We start from the raw sequence: 12733 nt of genomic DNA, 5'->3' as shown, positions 1-12733 counted from the left end.
ACATGCTGACACACACACAGACACATACTGAGACATACTGACATACATTCACAGACACACACACAGACCTACTGACAGACACACACACAGACAGACATAGTGGCACACACACACACAGACATACTAATACCCAGGCAGACATACTGGCACACTGAAACACACAGAGGCAGACCTACTGACAGACACACACACACAGACCTACTGACAGGCACACAGACAAACTGACACACATACACATACCTACTGACACACACACAGACCTATTGACAGACACAAACACAGACCTAGTGACAGGCAGAAACACAGACCTAGTGACAGGCAGAAACACAGACCTAGTGACAGGCAGAAACACAGACCTAGTGACAGGCAGAAACACAGACCTAGTGACAGGCAGAAACACAGACCTAGTGACAGGCAGAAACACAGACCTAGTGACAGGCAGAAACACAGACCTAGTGACAGGCAGAAACACAGACCTAGTGACAGGCAGAAACACAGACCTAGTGACAGGCAGAAACACAGACCTAGTGACAGGCAGAAACACAGACCTAGTGACAGACAGAAACACAGACCTAGTGACAGACAGAAACACAGACCTAGTGACAGACAGAAACACAGACCTAGTGACAGACAGAAACACAGACCTAGTGACAGACAGAAACACACACACACAGACACCTATTGACAGACACAAACACAGACCTAGTGACAGACACAAACACAGACCTAGTGACAGACACAAACACAGACCTAGTGACAGACAGACTGACACACACACAGACAGACTGACACACACACACTGACACACACAGTCCTACTGACAGACATAAACACACACATACTGATGGGCAAACTGTAAATACACATGGGCAAACTGTAAAGCCCCCCTCCAGTTTCCTACCTTCCCTGGGGTTCAGTCTGCTGCCTTGGGTGGTTGGGAGTTGGGGACTGGCTCTCTTTGCTCAGTCCCCCTCCTCGCTGCCTCCTGGCTCAGACTCCCTCCCGCGCGGGTCATCATCTCTGAGGGAGGAAGTGACTCCCGGACGTCACTTCCTCCCAGGCTGCCGTAAAGCAGGAGGCCCGGTCGTGCTGTTAAACGGCCACAGCATCCGACCGGGCCCGTGCTGAAAAGTGCTCACCGGGTGGCCCTAAGTGTATTGGCCACCCGGTGAGCACCCTTAGAGTATGGGCCCCGGTGCAGCCGCAATACAAGCACCGCGGGCCCATGGGTAGGGAGGGAATTTTTCTTATGCAGGCTATGGGCGGCGGGGCCACAGGGCAGCTGCTTTGGGCCCCCCAGGAGTAACTGGGCCCGGGGCAGCTGCCCCGTTTGCCCCGCGTTAAAGACGGCCCTGGAGAAGAGTAGTAGGGGACCAAGAAACCTTGTACCAGGACGGGGGGGCCCTTGATCACCCACTGCCCGAGGGGTGATTTATATAGTGTATAGACAGTGAGCCCTGCTTGTACCTATCTATGGATTTATATAGTGTATATACAGAGCGAGCCCTGCTTATATCTATGGATTTATATAGTGTATAAACAGATTGAGCCCTGCTTCTATCTATGGATTTATATAGTGTATATACAGAGCGAGCCCTGCTTATATCTATGGATTTATATAGTGTATAAACAGAGTGAGCCCTGCTTCTATCTATGTTTTTATATAGTGTATAAACAGAGTGAGCCCTGCTTCTATCTATGGATTTATATAGCATATAAACAGAGCGAATCCTGCTTCTATCTATGGATTTATATCGGTGGCGGATCCAGAGCCTGATCTTGGGAGGGGCACTTGTAGATTATTTAAATAAATAATCCTGGCACAATAACCACTACAGCTCAGTGTAGTAGTTATGGTGCCAGTAGTGCCAGGATCCCACCCCAGAGTAAGTAGTCATACCGTTTAAGAACAGTTTGACAACTTACCTGGGGTCTGCTGGGATATAGGGCATAGGAGCAGTGGTCTGTGTTAGGGGTGAAGTGTGTGTGAAAGGTGCAGTGTGTGTGTGTGAGGGCGGCAGTGTATGTCAGGTTTGCAGTGTGTGTGTTAGGGGGCAGTGCAGGGCCGGCGCTACCATAAGGCGGCACAAGCGTCCACCTTAGGGCGCGCGGACCAGAGGGGCGCAAAAATGTCCGAGTGACCGGCGGGAGTGCGGAGAACTCCGCTCCCGCCGGTCAATTTCTGCTGCAATCTGCAATGGAAACGTGCAGCCACTGAGGAAAGGGGGCGGAACAACGAGGAGCGACCGTGGCGAATATCTTCCTAAGCTACAGGCTGCTGGGATATGTGACATCATATCCTGGCGGCAAACTGCTGTGGAGAGAGGAGGGAAGCTACAACAGTGCAGCGGGACCTATAAGCAACTATAAGAAACAGTAAGTGTGTGTGTGTAAAAGTTAGTGTGTGTGTGTGTTAGAGCCAGTGTGTGTGTGTGTGTGTGTGTGTCTGTGTAAGAGTTAGTATGTGTGTGTGTGTAAGAGTTAGTATGTGTCTGTGTGTGTAAGAGTTAGTGTGTGTGTTAGAGCCAGTTTGTGCATGTAAGAGTTAGTGTGTGTGTGTTTGTGTGTGTTAGAGCCAGTGTGTGTGTCTGTGTGTATTAGAGTTAGTATGTGTCTGTGTATGTAAGAGTTAGTGTGTGTGTCTATAAGCTATGTGTGTGTGAGATACTGTGTCTTACAGCCAGTGAGTGTGTATTAGCAGTGTGTGTAAGAGACTGTTTGTGTGTGTCTGTTAGAGCCAGTGAGTGTGTATACGCAGTGTGTGTGTGTGTGTAAGCAGTATGTGTGTAATGGTCAGTGTGTGTGTGTGTGTGTCTGTTAGAGCCAGTGAGTGTGTATAAGCAGTGCAAGTATGTAAGAGGCAGTGTGTGTAAGCAGTATGTGTGTAATGGTCAGTGTGTGTGTGTCTGTTAGAGCCAGTGAGTGTGTATAAGCAGTGCAAGTGTGTAAGAGACTGTGTGTGTGTATAAGCAGTGTGTGTGTGTGTGTAAGCAGTATGTGTGTAACGGTCAGTATGTGCATGTGTATGAGCGAGTGAGTGTGTGACGCAAGGGGGTAAAGAAAAGTGGGAAGAAGACACAAAACACATAAAAAAGAATGCCAGACAGGGGATACAATATACAAAAAGGGAAAACAAGAGAAAAAGGTAGTAAAATGCACAAAAGGGGCAAAAAAAGATGGGTAAGAAGAGCAAAAGTGGGAATATTAGACAGACAGGTGAAGATAAATTTTGGGGGCAGCAAAATGTGTCTTCGCCTGTGTAGACAGAAGTCCTTGCACCGGCCCTGGGGCAGTGTGTGTGTGGGGCAGTGTGTGTGTGTGTGTGAGGGGGGGCAGTGTATATGTGTATGGGGGCAGTGTGTGTATGTGGACAGTGTTTGTGGGGCAGTGTGTGTATGTGAGGGTGGCAGTGTGTGTATGGGGGCAGTGTATGTGTGTATGGGGGGCAGTGTGTGTATGGGGACAGTGTTTGTGGGGCAGTGTGTGTATAGGGGCAGTGTGTGTGTGTGTAAGGGGCAGTGTGTGTATGGGGACAGTGTTTGTGGGGAAGTGTGTGTATGTGAGGGTGGCAGTGTATGTGTGTATGGGGACAGTGTTTGTGGGTCAGTGCGTCTATGGGGGCAGTGTGTGTATGGGGGGGGCAGTGTATGTGTGTATGGGGGGCAGTGTATGTGTGTATGTGGGGCAGTGTGTGTATGGGGGCAGTGTGTGTATGTGGGGAAGTGTGTGCATGGTGGCAGTGTTTTTGGGGCAGTGTGTGTATGTGAGGGTGGCAGTGTGTGTATGGGGGCAATGTGTGTATTGGGGCAGTGTATGTGTGTATGGGGACAGTGTTTGTGGGGCAGTGTGTGTATGGGGGTAAGTGTATGTGTGTATGGGGGGCAGTGTTTGTGGGGCAGTGTGTGTATGGGGACAGTGTTTGTGGGGTCCGTGTGTGTATGTGGGGCAGTGTGTGTATGTGAGGGTGGCAGTGTGTGTATGGGTGGCAGTGTGTGTATGGAGGGGGGGGAGGAGGGTAGGGAGGCTTTTTAATAAAAAATAAATAAAATGTATTTCATAAAATATATTTATGTCCCCCCCTCCCTTCTTACCTTTTAGGGGGGCATATTTCCGTCCCTGGTGGCCCCAGTGGGAATCCCTGATGGCCCAGTGGTTACAGTGAACTCCAGGGCTAGAGTTCACTCTCGCGAGATTTGGAGCGTTGCCGCGGTAACCGCGGCAACGCTCCATGTTCGCGAGAGGAGGACCTGGAGGAGCTGCACGTAAGAGCTCCCGGGTCCTCTCTCCCAGCTGCCAGCACAGTGCCTGCGGACCGGGGAGGGAGATCACTGATCTCCTTCCCCGGTCCGCAGGCACATAGCAGGGCTGGCACTTGGACAATGCCAGCCCTACATTAGCCGGCAGGGGGGAATTTCGGGGGGGGCAATTTCCCCGTTGCCCCCCCCCCCCCCCGGATCCGCCAATGATTTATATAGTGTATACACAGAGCGAGCCCTGCTTGTATCTATGGATTTATATAGTGTATAGACAGAGCGAGCCCTCCTTGTACCTATCTATGGATTTATATAGTGTATAAACAGAGCGAGCCCTGCTTGTATCTATGGATTTATATAGTGTATAAACAGAGCGAGCCCTGCTTGTACCTATCTATGGATTTATATAGTGTATAAACAGAGCGAGCCCTGCTTGTATCTATGGATTTATATAGTGTATAGACAGAGCGAGCCCTGCTTGTACCTATCTATGGATTTATATAGTGTATAAACAGAGCGAGCCCTGTTTGTACCTATCTATGGATTTATATAGTGTATAAACAGAGCGAGCCCTGCTTCTATCTATGGATTTATATAGTGTATAAACAGAGCGAGCCCTGCTTCTATCTATGGATTTATATAGTGTATAAACAGAGCGAGCCCTGCTTCTATCTATGGATTTATATAGTGTATAAACAGAGCGAGCCCTGCTTCTATCTATGGATTTATATAGTGTATAGACAGAGCGAGCCCTGCTTCTATCTATGGATTTATATAGTGTATAAACAGAGTGAGCCCTGCTTCTATCTATGGATTTATATAGTGTATAAACAGAGCGAGCCCTGCTTCTACCTATGGATTTATATAGTGTATAAACAGAGCGAGCCCTGCTTCTATCTATGGATTTATATTGTGTATAAACAGAGCGAGCCCTGCTTATATCTATGGATTTATATAGCATATAAACAGAGCAAGCCCTGCTTGTATCTATGGATTTAAATAGCATATAAACAGAGCGAGCCCTGCTTCTATCTATGGATTTATATAGTGTATAGACAGAGCGAGCCCTGCTTCTATCTATGGATTTATATAGCATATAAACAGAGCGAGCCCTGCTTCTATCTATGGATTTATATAGGATATAAACAGAGCGAGCCCTGCTTGTATCTATCTATGGATTTATATAGTGTATAAACAGAGCAAGCCCTGCTTATATCTATGGATTTATATAGTGTATAGACAGAGCGAGCTCTGCTTGTACCTGTCTATGGATTTATATAGCATATAAACATAGCGAGCCCTGCTTCTAGCTATGGATTTATATAGTGTATAAACAGAGCAAGCCCTGCTTCTATCTATGGATTTATATAGTGTATAAACCGAGCGAGCCCTGCTTCTATCTATGGATTTATATAGTGTATAAACAGAGCGAGCCCTGCTTCTATCTATCTATGGATTTATATAGTGTATAAACAGAGCGAGCCCTGCTTCTATCTATGGATTTATATAGTGTATAAACAGAGCGAGCCCTGCTTCTATCTATGGATTTATAAAGGAAATAAACATAGCGAGCCCTGCTTCTATCTATGGATTTATATAGTGTATAAACAGAGCGAGCCCTGCTTGTATCTATGGATTTATATAGTGTATAGACAGAGTGAGCCCTGCTTGTACCTATCTATGGATTTATATAGTGTATAAACAAAGCGAGTCCTGCTTCTATCTATGGATTTATATAGTGTATAAACAGAGCGAGCCCTGCTTCTATCTATCTATGGATTTATATAGTGTATAGACAGAGCGAGCCCTGCTTCTATCTATGGATTTATATAGTGTATAGACAGAGCAAGCCCTGCTTCTATCTATGGATTTATATAGTGTATAGACAGAGCGAGCCCTGCTTCTATCTATGGATTTATATAGTGTATAGACAGAGCGAGCCCTGCTTCTATCTATGGATTTATATAGTGTATAAACAGAGCGAGCCCTGCTTCTATCTATGGATTTATATAGTGTATAAACAGAGCGAGCCCTGCTTCTATCTATGGATTTATATAGTGTATAAACAGAGCGAGCCCTGCTTCTATCTATCTATGGATTTATATAGTGTATAGACAGAGGGAGCATAGAAAGTCATTTCCTGATAGTTCTTATCCCTGTAATATCAGGATAAAGCTATCTGTTGCCACACAATGTAAAAAAACCTATTCAAGCCCAGGAAAATAAAATGAATATGTGTAAATTGAATGGTATAAGGAAACACAACCAAGATGTAAAACAAAAATCTTAAATAGCAATGTGAAAACGAAATCTACATTCTACCTATATAAATATAAACTAAAAAAAAAAAAAAAAAAGCAAGCAAGAAAAGAAAATAATAATAATATAAACACAAATGTGAAAGAAACGTGGTTAAAGAGGATACTTTACTTACAGTTCTTCTCGGAGTGTAGCGGTCTCGCAGTGTCACTGGGTGTAAAGTACAGATCTGTGTCAGCCTGTGCAGGTGAGTTCACCTTGGAGAAGGCGGAATGCAATTCACCTGCAGGGCAATGGGAGGGAGTGTACAGCACAGTCTCGGCAATCTACTCACTAAAAATTGCCCACTACTGTGAAGAATCTTGGTATCTTTTATTTAAAATGAGTCAGTTCTGTCAATCGTCCCTTTCCAGTTAAGTGAATAAGCCCCATTTAATTTCTGTGGCAGGCGATAGAAGCTTTGCTGTGATGTAGTGTCGAGATGTGATATTTTGTTAGAATCCTGCGTGACGTCACCATGGTTTACCTCTGGCTGATTATGGCTTAATGTTGACTGGCGAATCTCTGCTGTGGTTATTCACCATTCAGTTTCACCAGCCTCAACTCTCCAATCTCACAGAAACCTCCACTGCCTTGATTTCCAGCATTTCTACTCCAAACTCTCCTTTTACCCATCTCAAATCTCACTTGCCCTAACTCTGCAATCTCACTCTACAAATCTATTCTATGTTCTATGGTCATTTGCACCTACTACAACGGAAGAGGTTTCTCCTCTGGTCCTCCCTCTTTGTTTCACTATACTCTACTCCCTCTAGCATGTAAGCTCATTGAGCAGGGCCCTCAACCCCTCTGTTCCTGTGCGCCCATTTGTCTGGTTACAGACAATTACGTGTCTGTTAGTCCACCTATTGTACAGCGCTACTTAAAGGGACACTATAGTCACCCAGGCCACTTCAGCTCAATAAAGTGGTCTGGGTGCCAGGTCCCTCAGGTTTTAACCCTTCACATGTAAACATAACAGTTTCAGATAAACTGCTATGTTTACATTTGGGGTTAAGCCAGCCTCTAGTGGCTGTCTTCCGGACAGCCACTAGAGGCGCATCTGCGACGCTGGAGGCGAATTTTGCCTCCATCGCGCAGAGTGTCCATAGAAAAACATTGAGAAATACTTTCCTATGGACACTTTGAATGCGTGCGCGGCCCTTGCCGCGCATGCGGCTCCAGTGACGTCGGACGGGGGAGCTGATGTCGGACGGGGAGGAGTGGTCACCAGCACCGAGGGAGCCTGGCGCTGGATTAAAGTAAGTAACTGAAGGGGCACCCTCAGGGCACTACAGTGTCAAGAAAACCGCTTTGTGATAGTGATCCTTTAATTTGCTGGTGCTATATAAATAATAATAATAATATTGGACTCTTGTAGAATCTCTATGTTCAGATATCTCTCAGTGATTCTGCCAGTCTCTGCTATCTTCCGGGTCTTGGTGCCATCCTACGTTAGCAGCACAAGTAAAGAAATAGGCTCACTCCCACATTGGCAGTAAAATAAATAGGTTTGTTTGGGCACAGAGGCCAACATTGGGTATCCTGGACAGAAATAGAGATAACAAATTATTTCTCCTTCCTTAAATGCTAATCACCCACTCAGCTACAACGATGTCGACAGGTAGCATCACATCGAACATCATCAGTAAAAAGAAACCTTCCTTTGCCAGTTCCCGAAGAACCTTTTCAAGATCATGATATAAGATGAAGGTTTTTATTCTGTTAGTGGGACAGAAAGAAAAAGGTTTGGACGATACCGTTTGTCTTATCAACAGTCAGTTCAGTGTTCGATGTCCACTGCTCTGTGCTCCTTGAGCTGTATGTTTTTGGAAAAAAAATTATGTTCTTCTGTTTCCCTGGGTTTTGATGTTCCTTTTGTTTTTTTGCAATGTTTTCCCTCGTTCCTCCTTGTTCTGCTCCGGTGTTTGGCTGGCTGGCCTGTTCTAAAAGCGATGCCATATATGGAGAGTTTTGAAAGGGCTGGTCTTCTGAGGTTTATATGTATGTGCTATCAGACTTGGCAAAGTCTGAATTCCTGTAATTCTTATTTTTGGTTTATGGGCCTCCCCTGTTTTTTTTTTGTTTGTTGTTTTCTTTATTAGAAAAACAAAACAATTCAAAGAGATTTCATGACTAGGGCGGGTCCATTCCGTAAAAATGATGATACTGCCACACATATTGTATCTTTTTCGCACTCTGCCCATAACAATCCCAAATCCTATACTAAAGAAATTTCAGGCATTAATTAACGCACACATTTGGAAACGGAAACCCCCAAGGATAGCACAAAATTCACCATTTACAAAAGGCGGATTGGGCATACCCAATATCAAACTATTTTACCAAGCCTCAATAATGACACAAGGCCTCACAATCCTTGAGCGACCATCTCCTCCGGTATGGCACTTACCCGTTGGGCAGGAACAAAGCTTTCCAAGTCAGGTTCTATGCTACTGGTCACGGAAACGCTGCTCCAAATTTGGAAGCAGACTACCCCAATTTTTTTTTACAAGGGTATGACCTGCTTCTTGCAGCACCATTACAGGCTCTAACTGCCCAAACGACAAACCTGCAGATAGACCATTGGCTACGACAGGGGGTCCACCTAGTACGCTCTTTACTGACTAATACGGGCATCAAATCATTCCCGGATATAGCTAGGGAATACCAACTACCACCACGAGAAATATTCCCTTACCTACGAATCAGGAACATTGTACAGGAACGTAGGCTTAGATTAAGGGAAACCAACCTACTGCCACCGTTTCTCCACAAATGTATGGGGAAATTGCCAAAGGTTAAAGCGATGTCCCTATGCTATACCGCACTCTTACTCCAAAACATAACAATAAAGTCCCCATATATGTCGAGATGGGAAATGGATATAGGGAAACAATTCTCAGTAACTTCATGGTACCAGGCTCAAAGGAAGACAAAACAGGCCTCCCATAGCCTTTCCCAATGGGAATCATCATTTTGCAAACTAACCATGCTTTGGTATTTGGTCCCTTCCAGGCTAGCCCATATATATCCAAGGACAGATAACTTGTGCTGGAGATGTCGTAGACAAGAGGGGACTCTATATCATATATTTTGGACGTGCCCAAAGATTGCTATACTGTGGCAGGATATAGCGACACTTATAGGTAACATTTTGGGGATCAGGGTACCAATGAGTCCAGAATGCTTTATATTACATATTATTCCAAACACCCTCCCCCGAAGACGAGATCTATTTATTGATTCACTGCCTAATGGCGACCAAAACTGCAATTGCCCACAGGTGGAAAGCCGCATAAGCGCCCACAATGTCAGAAGCTCTAGGAAGAATGAGAAAAAAGAGGGGTGGCCTGTGAGATTGTCAAAAATAGGGGGGGGACAGAAAAGGGGGTAACCCTAAGTAATTGGAACAAAAGAGAAAGAGGGGATCTGTCCCTGGAGTAAAAATCTGAAAGATACTTTATTGATACAATTCAAAAAACGTTCCTAAAATAAACTACCTCTGACACTCTAATTTGGTATGAACTAGCTGTCTACCTTAGACAGACCGAATAACCAGCATCAGGTGCTAAGGGCGTATATATAGGGGATAAGGGAAATGAGGGAGAAAACAGAACAAGGACAAATTACTGCAAAGTGAGAATCTCACTGCAGAAATATCGTAAATACTTTGGAGTCAAAAGAATAGTCTCCAAAATACAACTACATAACAAAGCTAATTAATACAGTGTACAAAAAAAGGGACAGACAGGAGGTGAATCTAGACCTGCCAACGATGTCACTTTAAAAATATAGAGTCTAGTATCCTCAAACTATGTGCATATGAAGTAACAGAAATTGTTACAAAAAGCTTCACAGAGATAACTTTCTGATATTTTAACCGCTGGGGTTCGCTATAGATGTGTGTCTAAGTGATAGCTTAAAGGACCACTCTAGTGCCAGAAAAACATACTCGTTTTCCTGGCACTAGAGTGCCCTGAGGGTGCCCCCACCCTCAGGGTCCCCCTCCCGCCCGCCTCTGGAAAGGGGAAAAGGGGTAAAACTTAGCTTTTTCCAGCGCTGGGCTGGAAGATATTTGCCTCCGATCCTCCTCCGTTCCGCCCCGTCGGCTGAATGCGCACACGCGGCAAGAGCTGCGCGCGCATTCAGCCGGTCGCATAGGAAAGCATTTACAATGCTTTCCTATGGACGCTTGCGTGCTCTTACTGTGATTTTCACAGTGAGAAGCACGCAAGCGCCTCTAGCGGCTGTCAGTGAGACAGCCACTAGAGGATTTGGGGGAAGGCTTAACCCATTAATAAACATAGCAGTTTCTCTGAAACTGCTATGTTTATAAAAAAAATGGGTTAACCCTAGCTGGACCTGGCACCCAGACCACTTCATTAAGCTGAAGTGGTCTGGGTGCCTAGAGTGGTCCTTTAATCTTTAGACACAATGTGTCATAATATCAATAGCTAGACGAGTGGATACATCACAATCTTAATGGTGCCGAAGGAAAAAATAAACTGAATGTAGCGTAACAACTAGTTCTATGGAGGCACGCCAGCTCAATTGATCCGTTGGGTGCCTTGCTGGTACCGTGCTGGATTGTCAAAGGTCGTGCACAGATAAAGTCGTCAAGTGCACTGACGGTACTCGATTGACAAATAAGTTCAAATCATAAAACTAATGATTGTCAGAAGGATAAAGATACATAGAGTGGGAATAATGCCTTCATGGGCACCAGTTATAGTAAAGGAGGAATGCACATAGACCGGAAAGGTAGTGAGCAAGTAAATAGGAAAAATGACATATACCGCAAATTAGCTTGAGTGAATAAATACCCAGGTCGGTATATTGCTTTCCTATATACCCTGATCGGTATATTTGTCCCCAATGTTTCTCAATGGCTATCGATCAGCTAAGATAGAATTACTTAGTATGGTCGATATATAATTTCCCAGAATAACGTCATCGGTATATTGTCTGGCAATATTTCTTAGTTGCTCACGATCAGCCAAAATGAGCCTTGTCATACAAATACCGAAAACGGTTTGTAAGGTATATCGGGAGTAAAGTCTAAGCCTATAGTGAAAAAAATATCCTTGGGTAATAAAGGAATGCAATTGACGATGTCAAGAATGTCGGTACAGTTTAAAGCCCAACACGCGTTTCGCCTGATTTAGAGGCTCGTCAGGGGGAAATCACTCCCTCCATTGGTTGGATTAAATATCCCGCCCTTCAGCCTAATTGGTCCATTCTCGGCTGGGAGGAGAATGTAAAAATACGGTGGCTTAAAGGGATCAAAATATGTAATGCAAAGTCCTTAGCCTATTAATGAACTTTGCAGACTCAAATAAACCACAACTCTGAGTTAATATATTTATAATCACGATGGAATAGAGGATATATATAATGGGTAATTCAATTTCGCAGTACATCAAAATGATGGACAATAAAGAATAAAGTGAGAGGTAAATAGGTATGATAAAACTATCTTTTGATAAAGATAAGGATATAGATCAATAGTAGTTGTTTCCTGACAAATAAGCCCTGATAATAATTGTGTAAGGAGGCTGATATTGTAGTGCCTCTGATGTGCTTAAAAAATCAGTAGTACCTTTTTGTTAGTACTGGATAGTGTACACAAAAGAGTGTGTACTGACAAGAATACTACAAGAGTCTGTCGTATCAAAGTAGGGTCTAGTTACATTAATTCAAAGTGTTTGTCGATTAGATGTTATTAAGTAGTAGTAATTTAAAGGTAACGATCACTAATGCCTATAATACTTATATGCATTGTTTGGGACTAAATTTTCAAGTCATTCAAATGTTCTGAAGAGTCTTACTTATCTATTATCTCGATAGGCATGGATGTGCTTATTGCTATCAGATTACCGATGTATAAATGGCGTGTAATTAAATTCTTCATTTAAGCCTAGAGGAGCCAAGTCTTAAAGGTAAAGATCCAGTGAGATTCTTTTTGTAGCAAAGTTTTGTTGAAATTGCCTTTTCTTGGATTAGGTAATAATTTCTCGATGGCCTGAAATCGTAGGTTATCGGATTTGCCATCATGAAAGTTGATAATGTGTCTTGCTACTGGGGTGGGAGTAACGGTGTTATTGGTAGAGTTGATATGCTGTAGAATCCTCCGTCTGAATTGTTGGAAAGTTTTACCAATGTATTGGATTCCACAGCTG

At 44.2% G+C, this 12733-nt stretch overlaps 1 protein-coding gene across 1 annotated transcript in view; it reads right to left on the bottom strand.

The window, feature by feature from the left end:
* The window catches only part of LOC134578871 (alpha-1,3-mannosyl-glycoprotein 4-beta-N-acetylglucosaminyltransferase C-like), an 87476-nt gene extending 80706 nt beyond the window's left edge, over positions 1-6770 (bottom strand). The window contains exon 1 of the mRNA XM_063437950.1: positions 6688-6770. The gene's annotated coding sequence lies outside the window, so the exon portion shown is untranslated. The remainder of the gene's footprint in view (positions 1-6687) is intronic.
* Between the last annotated feature and the right edge of the window lie 5963 nt (positions 6771-12733).

The sequence above is a fragment of the Pelobates fuscus genome, chromosome 12 (assembly GCF_036172605.1).
Source record: "Pelobates fuscus isolate aPelFus1 chromosome 12, aPelFus1.pri, whole genome shotgun sequence".
NCBI lineage: Eukaryota > Metazoa > Chordata > Amphibia > Anura > Pelobatidae > Pelobates > Pelobates fuscus.
The sequence above is the reverse complement of the archived record's forward strand: the minus strand, read 5'-3'. Positions and strand labels throughout refer to the sequence as shown.